Here is a 15,722-nt window from a genome sequence, read left to right as displayed (position 1 = left end):
TTTTAGATTTTTAAACGCTCTAAATAATCAAATAGGGCTCATGTCTACTGTAGTAGATTATCTCAGCTTTAGAATCATAATAGCAAAAATTTTAACCTTTACTTATCCTGAGTTTTTCTGGGTCACCTTCAAAGAATGAGAAAGATGTTTATTAGTAAAAGCAGTGATATATTTTTCTTCAACTATAATATTTTATTTTTAAGCCTCTAAGTATTGCTTGTGGAAGTAAATGGCTAAGCATGTTAATTTATAAGACAAAAGCCTTGGTAGTATTTACATATTATAATTTATGACTGAAAGGGCAGATGAGTGTGTGTGTGTGTGTCTGTGTGTGTGTCTGTGTGTGTGTGTTAATTATCTCTGCTCAGATGTGCACACATCCAAATGTTTGGATATAGACCAAACATCCAAGCTCTTGACCAATTTTTTTCATTCAAATATATTGAAATGATTTAAGCCATTTGCTGGGTTTTTTTTTTTTTTTTTTTTGCCAAAATTAATGGAACTGGGTCAACTAGGCCAAAATTTGAGTTTTTCTTGGGTTCATGTCAAGAAAGTCCTATAATCAAAGTGCTACGCAAACACTCAGAGATGTTCACAGGCAGAGTGATAATCACACCCACTTAAGGATCTATGCTGCCTTCAATACAGACGCGTAACCCCATTAACATTAATAGGACTTACGCTCACATATCGATGGAGAGTGAATCCCTAATTAGCAGTAAGAACTCTTAACACCCCCACTGTGATAATACCTCCGAAAGATTTTAATGTCGCCGTGGTAATAGGTGCATCTTTAAAAAAAAAAAATTTAAACAATGCAGAAGTTGGCACACAATCAAGCATGTGATTTATATACCTGTATCTGTCACAGTTTCTATGCTTTTACTAATGGAATCTGGGCCAGAATCTGCTAAGAGCTGGTGGAAGAGATCCTTCTTTTCATTTACTTAAGGAACATGAACGTTTCTCTCGTACAAAGAGGAAAGTCACTTGTTCTCTTTTCTACCCAGGATGGTAATTATTCTACACAGATTTGTAGATTTCAGTGAAAGACTAATATTTAAAGCAGTGGCCTTTCATCCCTTTTAGAATGTAATATGTAAATAGGATCTTCATTGGACATGGTTTGGCTCCTCTTGGTAATGGAAGGGACATGGATTGAAGCAAGGAGCTTCCTGTCCACGGCAGTGTGTTATTGATGAGCTGGCATTTGCCCTGTGGCCCTCCCAGAGGATTGCTTACATCTATTACTCACACACATCGATTGGTTAATTTGATAATTCTATCACCAATCGGCTGGTGTCTGACCTTTCGCCATGGCAATGATGGCAGGCTCTTCATTTTTACATTGCAGACCAGTTAGATTGACCTTTTTGAGGAGAATGTCAAGGCATCCCTTGATCTTAACCTGTCACTATATTTGTTAGAACTACACTGTCCCTTAACCTTGATTTATGGTATTTCAGCACTCAGGGTATGCATTTTGTTTGTTTTAAAAATTCCATGTAAGGTATGTTGATCTGAGCAGGGGCGCTCTACAATTAAAGTTATATTCTCACTGCAGGAGCTCTGTGCTCAAAAATCATCAGCTGCTCTGTTTTTCTTTCATTTGACAAGTCAGTTTACACTTCCCAGGAAACTTCTCATAATCATTTTGATGGCAAATTGAAATGCAATTCCGGTTTTTGTGGTTGTTTCGTGTATTTGCTTTCTTTCACCCCCTCACAAGTTGATGAAGCTGGCTAGACCTCTTTAAATACTTCCTGAAAACCAGGGGAGGTATTGTGGCAAAGTGCTGTTTCCTCTCATAGTTTTTCATTCTTTTTTCGCTCTCCTAATTTATACTCTTGCCAGAGGGAAGAAATTGTCTTGTCTATGTGCTGCTCCTTGGGGAGCAATACAAGGGCATCGCTTTGTGACATCGAAACGGTAGATTTGCTCTTCAGCTCAACTAGAGGCAGAATGAAAGGGAACTTTCTCACCGATCTTTCTGTGTGTGTGTTTGTCCACTCACACGTTGTGTACATGAGAACACGTGTGCGTCTTTCCAGGCGTGCTTTGCGTTACCTCAGCTTGGTGTGAGAGGCAGAGAGATGGTATGGAATTAAGGCTCTGTCGAGATACAGCTGAAAACAGAGGGAGGAGCTAGCCCCTTTGCTTCCCTGTGACTAAAAAGCAGCCAAACCAATTTCACTAAAATTTAGTAAAATAAAAACTGTGCTCCCAGGATGAGAAGTTGCATGCCAAATTTCAGCCTGAAGCGAATTTAAATGGCTGAGTTATAAACCTTTCATAAAGGATGTTTTGTCACTCACTAAAGATAAAAAGGCTCCTTTTTTGAAAAGGAAATTATCTAGGCACATAGTCTTTAGCGGGGATTGTTGCCATTTATTTAAAGAAAACACAATTTTAAATGACTGGGTTTTGGAGGACTGAAAGCAGCAACTGTGTCTGAGCAGTAATTATGTTTCATAATTTTGTTTAGCAAGTATTACATATTATATGAATAGCATCATCGTAAAAATGATTAGCATTCATACTATGCAAAATTCTGCATATTAAGAGCCTCACAGTAGTGTCCTACATACAATACATTGTAATAGCTCCAAATTATATTGTGTCCGTGGAGCACTCTGTCCCTCTGCACTCTCTACAGCCCAGCTCCTTGCAGGGGCTCAGAACAGGCCTCAGCACCTCAACAAGCACCAGGAGGATGGAGTGCTTCCCAAAGAGCCTTAGTAGAACACCTACCACTGAAGCAACAGTTTCATCAGTGGTATTATGTGTGCTGCAAATATTGCATATTTCCACTTTGTCCATGTGCCTAGCACTGTTGTGTGAGACCACAGAGTAGGCCAGGCCTTCCTCAGATGACCCCGTGGGAAGGAAGTGACTTGTGCATCATCCAGTTTCTGTCTAAGGGCTTGTGTTTGGAGCCTGGGTGTCTAAAAACAAGTTGCTTCCCAGATTTCTGATGGGGCTGTGAAGCTGGAATAACGATGTTTCTGCTGGGTAGCCCCAGAGAAGCTGGTAAGGGGACTGGGTGCAAATCTGTACCTATATAGATCCAACCTCTGAGGGAGATTCATTTTGAATTGTAAAATTTCAAGGATGAGAAACATTCTTATGCAATAAAAGCTGGTTGTTGCTCTACTATTATTTAAAACATGGGGATGCCTGTTTTTCTAATTTAATAATTGAAAAATTAATATTATACATACACATGTAGAAAGAGACTGCTGTGATGGGTTAAAGAAGTTGTGTAATCACACAAGAAAAATTATAGGAGCAAGTCATTGACACTGTAGGAAAAACTTTGAACAAGTGACTATATGCATACAGTCAAAATTTACTTAGACATTTAACTTCCCTGAAAAATATTATCAAAAAGAGCACAATGTCCAAACTTTATTCATTTCCAGAATCAGAACTCAGAGATTATTAGGACCCTTTTAATTTGATTCTATACATTGGTCCCCAGCAAAATTGAAGACTAAATTTGATAGCTGTTAGTATACTACCTTTTTTTGTGTGAATACCCTTCAAATCCTTATGAATTTCAAGCTTTAAACATTTTTTAAAAGGAAGAGGATAAAACATATGTAGACCCCCATATTCCCACAGTGCTTAAACATACAGCTTCGTTATAGTACCCCAGCCAAGGGAGGAGAGAGAGAAATGGTCTGAGATGGCTTGAGAGCTGCAGCACACTTAAAGGCCAGGTAAATCCTCAGTAACCTGTGGCCAGTGACCACATGAAGCTGTTTCAGCATGGCTTTTGATTGGACTGTGCCTCTGGATTTACTGAAACCTGGTATTTACTCCTGGGGCAGGCTTTTAACCAATTATAACAGAGACCTTTTAATCGGTTATTAATGATGCACTTCCCTCCAATATTAGTAGCAATATGCGTGGGCTAAATAGTACCCTGCACTCTCAAACTTGTGGATAGTCCTGCTGTGTGGATTCTTGCTTTTTCACTTCTCTGGCTTTCTCACGACTTCTGTTTATCTCAGACAGCCTTCTCACAGTGAGGCATACAAGGAAGAATGTCTACTCTCTGTTTCTTTTTCCTCTGCCCAACTCCAATGTCTGTTTTGCTTCTGTCTTCCGGAGTCTGAATAGAAGAAAATAAAGGAATCAAGGGTTCATTGCATTTCTCTTACATTCTCCCCATTGTTACTGCCCTTCCTCACTGATTTCTTATGAAACTGAGGCTTCAGGGTTATAGTACCACATACAAGACAAAAACAGAAGGGAGTTTTAGAAAGGCACCTAACAATTTGGTGTCCAGCAATCACCGAGCCATACATAACCAATCAAATCTACAGAGTTGGGATTTTTCTTTTGAGAAATGCAGTACCACATAAGGGAGGTTTATTTTTTAAATCTAGGAAGTGGGTGAAAAAAAAAAGGGCCTTTAAAAATAGCAAGTAGTGGGCTGGGAATATAGCTCAGTTGGTAGAGTGCTTGCCTTGCATGTAAAAGGCCCTGGGTTCAATCCCCAGCACTGCCGAAGGTGGGAGTTCATAACCCACTTGAATCAAAGTGTGGAATATGATATGTCAAGAAATTTGTAATGTTTTGAACGACCAACAATAAAAAATTTAAAAAAAAGTCATTTTAAAGATTAAATGAAAAAAAAAAAAAGAATAGCAAGTAGTGGCATTTTTAGTAGGAGGCTTGGGTATCTCTAAATGTAAAGCCACACAAATTTCCCTTTAGGTTGCCTTTTAAAAGTAGTTTCTATGTGCTAAAAAAAAAAAAAAAAAGAAAAGAAAAAGAAAAAAGAACAAAAAAAAGAAAGAAAAAAGATAAGGTACTAGAGAAAACCCTTAGCCTGCTTTTCCACATCTAATCAGGGCAGCAGAACCATCTAGAAGTTGGTACAGGTGAATCAGTCATGTTTTTAGTGACATGAGCATGACCCAACATGACCAGCATAAGACACATTTCTGAGACCATGCTGTCATTTCCTTTAAGAATTGCTGAAGGGGACGATGGCCTCATTCATAGAAACACTAGGCAGACTTCTTGAGATGGGATTCTTGTCCGACCTGGATGTTTGTTACATTAGCTTTTTTCAACTTTTTAGTTGTGAGCTAGAACTTTTTGAGGCAAATTTATGTGGGCAAGGTAACACCAAGCAGAATTTCTTGGTTTGGGTAGACTATTATTTCCAAAAATGTTTCACTTGTAACAAATCTAGACTAGGTTTATATGTAAACCATGGATAGGAGGCCATAGTAAGAGTTGAAGGGTCACTATGAGGTCCTTTGGCCTGAAGAATATTCAACAAAAATGGCTTGAAATATTTTATAGGAATGGAGCCATTTCCTTGCTAATTAGGAACAATTTTAAAAATAAAAATATCAAATACACATTTGATATTTAAAATGTGTAAAAGTATACATTTGGTGCTTAAAAATTTTTCTCTTTGATTTACATTGAGAAATTATTTTGTGATTCTGATATTTAATGTGATCTACTAGAAGATATATCAATATGTACTTTGTTTCCTTAAAAAATAATTCTTATATGTGAATTAGAGGTAATGTGCTAAACATATCCCATTTGTCCATCATCAGAATTAGAAATATTTTAATGAAGGTTTTCTTTGTGTGGAAAAATAAAAAGTAAAGCAGAGGATGTCTGAAGACTAAAGTTAACAATAAAAGCAGTTATAACTCTCTTTATAGTGGTTACCTAAAAGGTTAGTAGCTTGGCAATATGTATTTTGCATAATCTATAAATAGCTTGATTTATTATCTCTGAGGGGCAATAGTATTTGAAGGTGAATTTGAAATCCACAGCTGCTGTTCTCCTAAAAGTTTACCATTTTCTCTAAAGTTATTTTATAAAATAATATGTTCTACTAAATATTTATTGCAACAACAACAGCAACACAACATGTTGCATCTTTCCTGTTAAAACTCTCTCTCACCAGCCTTTATGAATACTACCATTTGGTTTCTTTCTGTTCCTTGTTTTATATTGGTCTCCCCTCCGGCATCCATGTTTCTTGAGCCTGGGAAAACAGCCCCTGTGCTGAGATTTCAGGTTCATGACTGGGGTGTTAATAGTCCTGAGTTGTTTCTGAACCTCCGCAGCAGGTAGAGCCTGCAGCAGCTCCAAGAAGAAAAGCAATCTCTCAGAGGCACTCCTTCAAGGCTCAGGATGTCCATGTTTAACTGCTGTTTTGGACTGTCACATGCTAGGTGTTAGTCTTCACAAAACAGAGGTAACTGTATCTGAAACTTCCTCTAGAGCACATTTATATTTTAAAATATAAAGTATCTCACTATTCAGGAAAGGAACAAGTAACTAAATCCTCTAATGAGCTCAAGTGTCATTATTTCATCTAATTCATCCAGTTACTCCCCATCCAAAAATTAAATTCAATCACAAGAGTAGTATAAGAAAATAAAATATTATTTATAGGTTCCCAAATCTACAATGGCATTAAAATGCTTTTGCATATTCTAATATCACAGGAAGAACAGACCAAAAGTCTGTTAAATCAAAAGCAAGTGAATGCTAGGAGTGGTGGGAATATTGGGGTGATAATCCACCCAAACTCATTCTTTTTGGTTTAGTTTTTGTTTTCTGCTTCTGATCTTTAGTTCTCATTTATGTGCATTTTTACCCTCTCTCGATTTTAAAAACACTTTATCTTTCTCCTCTCTTTTTCTTCCTTACCTCTGTCAGTAGAGAAGGAGCTTTTCTTTCTATCAGTTCCCTAACATTTAAATCATTCAAATGGAGGTTTCTAATCATCTCTTTTTTAATTTTAATTTTTTTATATATATTTATGTATTTGTGGTGCTGAAGATCAGACCCAAGGCCTTGGGCGTGCTAGGCAAGTGCTGCTGAGCTCCACTCCCTTGCCCCTTTGATCATCATCTTAATTGTTAACTAAAACTTAGTTCCTGTTCTGTTCTGCAGTATGAAGATCTCTGTTCTGATCTGCCGTCTGGTCTGTGTTCACTTCTAAAGGAGTCTTCGTTTCATCTTTGATTTCATGAATTTTTAAGTGATACAGAAATATTGTACACACTTATAGGATACCGCATGATGTTTTCATGTGTGTTTATGTTATATAATATTTAAATCAGGTTAAACATATGTATCTCCTCAATCTAGCATTTCTTCATGGTAAAATATTCACAATCCTTTCTTGCTTTCTGAGGTATACAGTACATGATCACTATCTCTAGTCACTCTACGGTATAGTACCACACTAGAGCTTCTTTCTCCTGTCTAACTGTAACTTAGTGCTCATTGACCAATTCTCCCCCACGGCACCCTCCCACCTACTCTCTGTGTTTTCCATAACTACCATTTACTTTCGACTTCTTTGAGATCAACTTTCTAATATTCTGAATATAAGTGAGATCATGTGTGTTTTTTCCATTAGTCCAAATAAAATGGTTGCAAAGGTAAGTTCTATCTTTGTTTTCTAAAGAATTCCCCCCATATTGGCTCCTTTTCTATGTCTTCCTCATTCCTTTTACCAAGTGAACAGTTGTTTTCCTTTTCAACATGTCTTGTTGAATTCTTCTCTTTACTGATTTACCATCTCAAAGTCTCTTTCCTTAAATCTGTGGAATTCCAGGTGGTAAAAGATCCCAGCTTACTGATTGTCATCTTTCAGTACTATTCTGATAACTTACCATGAGCTGTCCCCAACCCATAAAAGCATCTACCTCTTGTCAGTTTCTGTTCTGCACATTGAGCCACCGCCCCTGGGGTCTTGATTGAATTAAGATCATCTCATCCAGAAATTATGGAAACTTTCAGGGACATGGAGTCTAACATACTCCAAACTCAGCTGCTTACATAGCAACTACACCTTTTTATACTATGGGCACCACTATCTTTATCATGAGCTATAATCCAAACAATTACTTCAAATAATATAATCAGGCATGGCGGCATACACTTGTCATCCCAGCAGCTCATGAAGCTTAGGCAGGAGGCAGGAGGATCACAAGTTCAAAGCCAGCCTCAGCAACTTAGCAAGGCCCTAGCAATTTAGTGAAACCCTGTTTCAAAATAAAACATAGAAAGGGGGCTAGTGATGTGGCTTGGTTGTTAAATACCCCTGGGTTGAATCCCTGGTACCAAAAATTTAAAAATAAATAGATAATAGAATGTATTAAGCTCTCTGAAGATTGATATTCTGTAAACTTTTCACAGCTATCAGAATAGAGCCAGTAATGTCCATAAAATCATGGACATGGTAGAAAAAAATGTAAATTAAAAACCTAAAAGGAGTTGCTTTTGTCTTCCTAAAGAGATAAATGAGGTATTTATGGAGCCATTTAACAATATTTACAATTATAACAACACTTGCTGGGGTACATAATGTAATACTGTAATTTTAGCCACATATATATTTAAATGCCTTGCATTTCCATGCCAGTTGAGGCACATACTAACTCAGAGACAAAATATTTATAATGTCTATAGTAAACATTATCTTTTAAGAATTAGAGATAATGTATGAAAAACATTGTACACGTGGAAGTTACTCAATAAATGATCAGAAAAGATAGGATGACACCTTTGGATTCTGCAGCTGTGGTGCGTTCAGTATAACCCACTGACACAGACCCTCTGCAATCCATGTTGTGCTATTCTTTGCTCTGGAGTAAGAAAGGACATGGCAATGGGGAAAAGCCTTACATCCTCTTAAATGGTTTATTGAGTCTCATTACAAATGTGATTCTTTAAAAAAAATGCATGTTCCAGGGAGCCTGATGAGAAATATGACTTGACACATGGGGAAAAAAATGTGACCCTTGCCAGAAAAGATGAATTGAAGGGAAAGCTGAAGGAGGGCAATTACTCCCAACTGAATCTTTTTTCCTATTCCACTTTATTCATCCTTTTTCTTTACCTTTCATTTTCTCCCTTTAAAGGAACAATTTATGTTTGTGTACAAGTAAACATTCATAACTCAACTGTAAAGGACTAATTGTTCTGCTAAAAGCCAGTTGGTGAAAATGATACCTAAACATTTTTAATATGATCTCATGAACAACAGTCTTATCCATAAATTATGTTATGTAGATATGAATACAGTGTTCAAAAATGAATATCTGTACAGAATTGCATTTACTGTCACCCACACCACATTTGATGTGGACCATTGCTTCTAAAGTTTTCCATGCAGACAGTATGGAAAATTGAAGTAGCCCTAATACCTCAAGTCTTGTCTTTTTTTGGGGGGTGGGGTGGGGATGAGCTACCAATAAATCTTGAGTTGCATCCTTGATCATAAATGAGAGCCCAATTATATGTAGCAAGAATTGAGCAGGCTACCATCTTGAATTCCTCTGTGGACTGACTTACATTGCCAGGCCTTTTTTCTTATGTTGTGTGTTATTGTGCTTGGCAGAAGGTTTTTATATTGCATGTACTTTGAAGACTTCACAAATACCATAGGATATGCAATGCATTTACAAAACTACCAACAATAAAAGCTGGCATGAGCTTTAAGAAATGTGATTCCCAAGACTTTTATATTTCTAATCATATGCAGAACAAACTGGTTTACTTAGCTTCCTTGGCATATGGGATGGAAATTCTCTAACAGTCCCTATGTAGCATTTTAAATTGTCTGGCCATTTCAAAGGGTAACAGCCCTTCTGCAGTGGAATTAAATGAATTAAATTGTTAAATGTAAGTAGAAGATTTTATGAATTCATATATTTTTCTTCAATTCCCTATTCAGAGTTGGATCTTTCAAGACTGATTTAAATGAATACTTATTCAGCACCTACTATGTGTTAGCAAATTTTTTGGCCATCAGGAAACAATGATGCAGAATAAAAGTCCTACAGAGTGATTCTTAGAATCTTTTGGTTACAGATAAGTAAGTAGGCAATTGCAATTTATGCTATGATAGCAGAGGACTAGGATGTTGAGGGGTCCTCTGAGAGGAAAACCCAGTAACCCACACTTGGAAGAAAGCCAAGAATTGCAGGGGAAGAATGGAATTAAACAAAAGTGGAAGAAGAATGTTTCAAACAAAGGAGAGAATGTATGGGGAAACAAGCAATAATCTATGTTTCTCTCTCAAATAAATTAAATATTTTATCCAAATATTTGCTTTCAATGCATGATGTAAAAATTATGGAAGTTTGGCAAGAATACCAAGTTAATGTGCATAGCAGTTACTTAAGTTTCATGGTCCCAGCATTCTCAGTAATTTTGAACTGGGAATGTATTATTCCTGTACCAGGAATACATATCAGAAAGTAAAACATTAACACTAGAAGCTTCATATTTATTAATGTGTAAGAACTATAACCTGTAGCTAAAATTGGTGGCTTGATATAAATATTTAGCCACATAGTAGGTCTACGATTGATGGTTGAAAGTTGAGAAAAGTTGGGTACTCTTAGAGAAAAACCCAAGTTTCTTTATTCCAACTTTAGCAATCTGTTTTGATACCCTACAGACATGTTCATCAGAAAGTTTTGAAGAATGCCCACTTGCTAGAAATTCACATGAGGTAAAATAACATATGAGTTATCAAAGGTCTTTCAGCAGAACTGGGATTAATTTCCATATCCCCCAGGAGCCCATCTGCACTCCCTTATCACACAAATGGAATTTCAGTATATGGGTTAAAAATTAGTTTCCAAAAATTAAATTAAAAATAACTCAGCCATACTCAAATCAGTGAGATTTATTTGTCTTATTTGTTGGTTTATTATTCAAAACATGGAAAAAGAATACATTTTTCAAATTAGAAAATTTATTTCATGTCACCTGAATGTCAAGGATACACAGTTCAACGTATACACACAGTTGTGTTCAGGTGACCGATGTCCAGTGGCCTCCAAGATGACTTATGGTTGTCCTGTACCTCCTCTCTTCTCTGACTTTACTTCCTGATACCGTCTCAGTTATCCGTCCTCCTCTGGCTCACTGGCCTCCTTGCTATTGAAATATGCCAGAGTAACCCTTCTTCAGGACCTCTGTGTCACCTTTCTCTCTTCTAGAGTTTTTCCCACTGCCCCCTTTCCATGTTCTCTTTCTTTCTTGAGCCTCTTGATCAAATGGTATTTTACAGTAGGATTTTTCTGACTACCCAGTATAAAGACCCAAATGTCTTCTTACTCTGATGCCCTGCCGTATCCTATCCTCCTTCTTACCCTGATGTATTTTCCACTATTACCTTTATTGTCAACTGAAATCCTGCATATTTACTTATTTGTTTATTACCTGTCTCTCCAAATCAGATACAGACTTTATAAGGGCAAGAGTTTTTCCTGTATTGTTTATTGCTGTATCCCCCAATCCTAGAGACAGCTTGGCACATAGCTGGTGCTCAGTAAACATTTGTTGAATGAATGAATGCTCACTACAGAAGCTTGAGATATCATTCCACTTTTAATTTTTTTTGTTGTTGTTGTCAATGGACTTTTATTTTATTTATTTACATGTGGTTCTGAGAATCAAACCCAGTACCTCACATATACTAGGTAAGCACTCTATTACTTAGCCATAACCCCAGCTCCATCATTCCATTTTGATGTATAAATATATGACATTCTACAATCCATGATGCCATGTATATATAAGTGAAAGATACTACGTGATTAAGTGAAAGATAAGAGGAAGATTCCTTCCTTATATTTTACATTTAAATGTATGAGTTTTTTGTTTATATATTTGTTTTTATTATATTAAACACTCTCCACTAAATATTAACAAATATATGCTGGTTACTACATCACAGTCTGACATTTTTCTATACCAACCATCTTCCACTAAATAAAATAAATCTACAGATTATGTTTTGATATAGTGGACTAACAGCTATCCGGTGTATACTAGGACCAGAAGCCACATGCTACGCATTCACTTAACCTTGCATTTTGGTGATCATAATGATCATCGAATATTTTTGGACTATCCCATGGTGAATATCACAAGGAGAAAAATTTAGATCAATGTACATTACTGCATAGGAAGGTAATCTCTCACTTTCTTTGCCATACTTGAAGTAGGCACTGCATGTTCTGTGCTTTCATTTTCTTTGCACTCTAGAAGTTCTTATTCCTCTTCTTGTTGACTTTGAAGTTATTTCATTATTCACTTTCTCAAAATCATCATTAATCTTTTGTCATCCACATGTTATCATGTAGAGTCTAATCAGGCCAGACGATATCAGCAATAAACTCAAACTGGGAAAAGAAAATCCATCCTGTTCTACGAGGAGTTATATGAAGAGTTGTCTGTACCTTGTCACGTGAAATGTCATGGGTCTAAGATGGACTTTGATGTCCATTTTGTGGAATTTTAAGGAATGTGTTAGGTTCCCCCACTTTCACCCAAAGATGTAAGAGTTCTGGTGTACTTGGGAGGTTAGCCCAAATAAGGAATGTAAGGCTAGAGTGCAATGCTTTGGTTACCAGAGAGAAATTAGTATAGTCATGTGTCAGTGAACAATTAGTTCTGAGAAATATATCATTAGATGATTTTAGCATTGTTCAAACATCATGGAGTGTACTTAACAAAACCTGGATGGGGGCTGGGGATGTGGCTCAAGCAGTAGCGCGCTCGCCTGGCATGCGTGCGGCCCGGGTTCGATCCTCAGCACCATATACAAACAAAGATGTTGTGTCCGCCAATAACTAAAAGAAATAAATATTTAAAAATTCTCTCTCTCTCTCTCTCTCTCTCTCTCTCTCTCTCTCTCTCTCTCTCCCCCCCCCCATCATGAGATAATTTATAACATTGAGATNACACTCTAAATACTCTCTCTCTCTCTCTCCCCCCCCCCATCTCTCTCCTCTCTCTTTAAAAAAAAAAACAAAAACCTGGATGGTACAGCCTGCTATACATTAGTGGTGCAGCCTGTTACTCCTAGAAGACAAAGCTGCACAGCCTGATACTATACTGAATACTGTAGGCAATTGTAACATGGTGGTATTTGTGTAATCTAAACATGTCTAAACATAAAAAAGGTACAGTAAAAATGCTAGGTGGTAGGAACTTTCCACCTCCACTCTAATCTTGTGGGATCACCTTTGTATTTGTGCTTCGTCATTGACTGGAACATCGTTTTGCAGTAATGACTAAAGAGGAAAAATGTCTTGTCACAGAATTTCCTGTTTTTTCCCCTTTTGTATTTCTAGTAATATCTAGTCATGATTAAATAGAACTAGAAATGAATACCTTAGACTGCCATCTTGTGTGAGAACTAAAAGAACTGGACATTGAAGTTAAGTATTGAAAATTTCATGCCTGTTCATTTGTGGCCAGTGAAACCAGCTCAATATTTTCAGCCCTTTTGATCCTAAAGACACCTACTCCCTCCTATTCTATTCTCTGAAATCCTCACTGTGGTTTCTTTCCAAGCATAGTCAGGTTATTCTTTTTACTACCTACTTAACAATAGAAGACTCTTTGTTTTCCTTTTCAGATGGAATTCCAGTTCAGTTTTAGCCTTTCTCCTTCATTCTAGAACATGACCTGACCATGGAATATGGAATTTCTTTTCAATTTTATAGGATTCCAGTTAGCTGGTTCGCTTTGTGAATTTTTCTTGCTTTCTTTGTGTACTAAATATCAAGATTTACTTCAAGAGAGTTAATTTTTCTATGACTGTTCCATCATCTTTTGCTTCTGATTTTGCATATAGATTGTTTTGTACTTTGTCTTTTCTTGTTCATAGTGCACACACACACTTTTCTGGTTTTGATGTATAATTAGATTGAGATGTGAGGGATCTGTGTCATTTTTGTAAAACGAACCCTCTCCTTCCCTATTCCCCCTATTTCCATCAAACTCTGAGAGGTTTATGTTGCTGCCAAGGGACTCTTCCATGAGAGCACTCAGCTTGCCATGGAAAAGTTTGCTAAGGTTTCATTCAGCCTCTAGTCTCCATAGCAAATAATATTGCTATTGTCCCTCCAGGAAGGAGCAGCTTGCATTTAGGTTCCTGTATTTCCCATGTTATGGCAAAGCCAGCAAAGAAGCCTTCCCAGCCAAAGGAGCAGAGTAAAATTTACAAGCAGTTTTGTTGGGCAAAGGAGCCAGCTGCACACACAGCTCTTGTTATTTAATTCAGAACAAAATCATATCTGTTCTTATAATTACGTGACACATCATCACTTCCAGATACATTACCAAGTGGCTGCAGAGGTGAGGCCTGCATTCCCTTCAGAACCTGGAATGAGAAAAGTGGTACCGAAAAAGGAGCATAGAGTTATATTAAGTAAGAAGACATAAATTTGAGGAAGGAGAGCCAGCCAAGCCCAGGTTGATTCAACATGCTGTTTTATGCCATGTAAATCCAAAAGCCTCCAGAAAGTGTCCTTCCCTTTCACTGAAAAGTGCAAATAACTCTGGAGAGAATTCACAGTATCCAGGAAGTCAACACACACACACACACACACACACACACACAAACCACAGAATAAACAGGTTGGCCATTGTCCTCTGATATGCTCAGAGGGACTCTGTAATTGCAGAGGCTGCCAAAGGCCAGGAAGGGGAGAGCAGTGGAACACTGGAACTGGCTGTATGAGAGTGTATACTATCTTTAAAAGGTACGTTTGGTTTCTGTCATGAACCACAAAATTTCCTAGGCTTCCCTTAATTCTGGCTGAGAGGAGAAAAATCACATCTAGAGGGGATCAGAGGACTGGGTATGTACAGGAATCTAAAACCACAGCCATTTATCTGACCAGACTTGGACACACTCTCAGCCCTGGGTGTTCATTCATTGTTAGGCCAATGGGAGCCCCTACTACCTTGGGGTCTGTGTTGTGGGAAGGTGGGGTGATTTTACTGATTGAGGAGGTCATGGCCTAGTTGTCCATCTAGGGAAAGAAGTAGGTTAGCTCAAATAAACCTTAAAGGTTATTTGATTTTTTTTTTAAACTGAGGCTGTGTCCCATACATAAGAGAAAGGATTCTGAAGTCTTAAGGATGTGGCATGAAAGGCATAATTATTATTATTGATTCCTAATGATATATTGCTTTGTGTTCTCTCTCAGCAAATTATGTTATGTTAGTGACTCCTTTGTTTTTATTTAACTTTTTACATTTTAATATCTGATTTCACCATTCAGCATGTGAACTCTTCAAGAGTAAGAAGGAAAGAGAACTAAGAACTGGAAGGGACTCTGGCAAACATTTGGCCTACTTTTCTCTTCCTCACCCATCCCATTTTACAGATGAGAAAACTGAGTGCCCAGACTTGCCCTGATTTGACCATTAATTGGTAGGAGACAGAACTGAAGCCTGAATGTTAATTTTTATTTTATTGTCCTCCTCAACTCTCTCTTCCAATTCCCTCATGTGCAGAACAGTCATATAATTAAGGGTGTGGGTTTCATGATCTAGAGACTCAGGCTGGGATGCCTGGGTATAAATTAGTTTCAGGGAGACCTGGAGGAGTAGGTTGAGATTCTTTTGGGCCTTGCACAATTTAATAGGTACTTGCAAGGAAGGAACATACTGACAAGATCACTGAACTCATGTTGAGAGATCTACCTTGAAACCATGATATTTGGGCATGATCCCTGTCAGTTCCTTCTGACTCTCTGAGCCTATGAGATAGAACCTATTATAGATAGCTCTATCAGTCTGTGGCTGTGGTTGTTTATCATTAGTCTATTCTGAGCCAAATTAGACTCAAAGAGGAGTTAGGATTCTTGAGTTAGTCTATATATATATATATATATATATAT

General features: G+C 37.4%; 1 protein-coding gene and 1 non-coding gene across 2 annotated transcripts in view; both read left to right on the top strand.

The window, feature by feature from the left end:
• The window catches only part of Npas3 (neuronal PAS domain protein 3), an 828,669-nt gene that overhangs the window by 527,186 nt on the left and 285,761 nt on the right, over positions 1 to 15,722 (top strand). The window lies entirely within an intron of this gene.
• Trnaa-ugc lies at positions 4,447 to 4,519 on the top strand. Its single transcript has one exon. It is a non-coding gene; the product is annotated as a tRNA-Ala (tRNA).

The sequence above is a fragment of the Marmota marmota genome, unplaced genomic scaffold, assembly GCF_001458135.2.
Source record: "Marmota marmota marmota unplaced genomic scaffold, marMar, whole genome shotgun sequence".
NCBI classification, from domain to species: Eukaryota; Metazoa; Chordata; class Mammalia; order Rodentia; family Sciuridae; genus Marmota; species Marmota marmota.
Note: the sequence above shows the minus strand (reverse complement) of the source record. Positions and strands in the feature narration are given on the sequence as shown.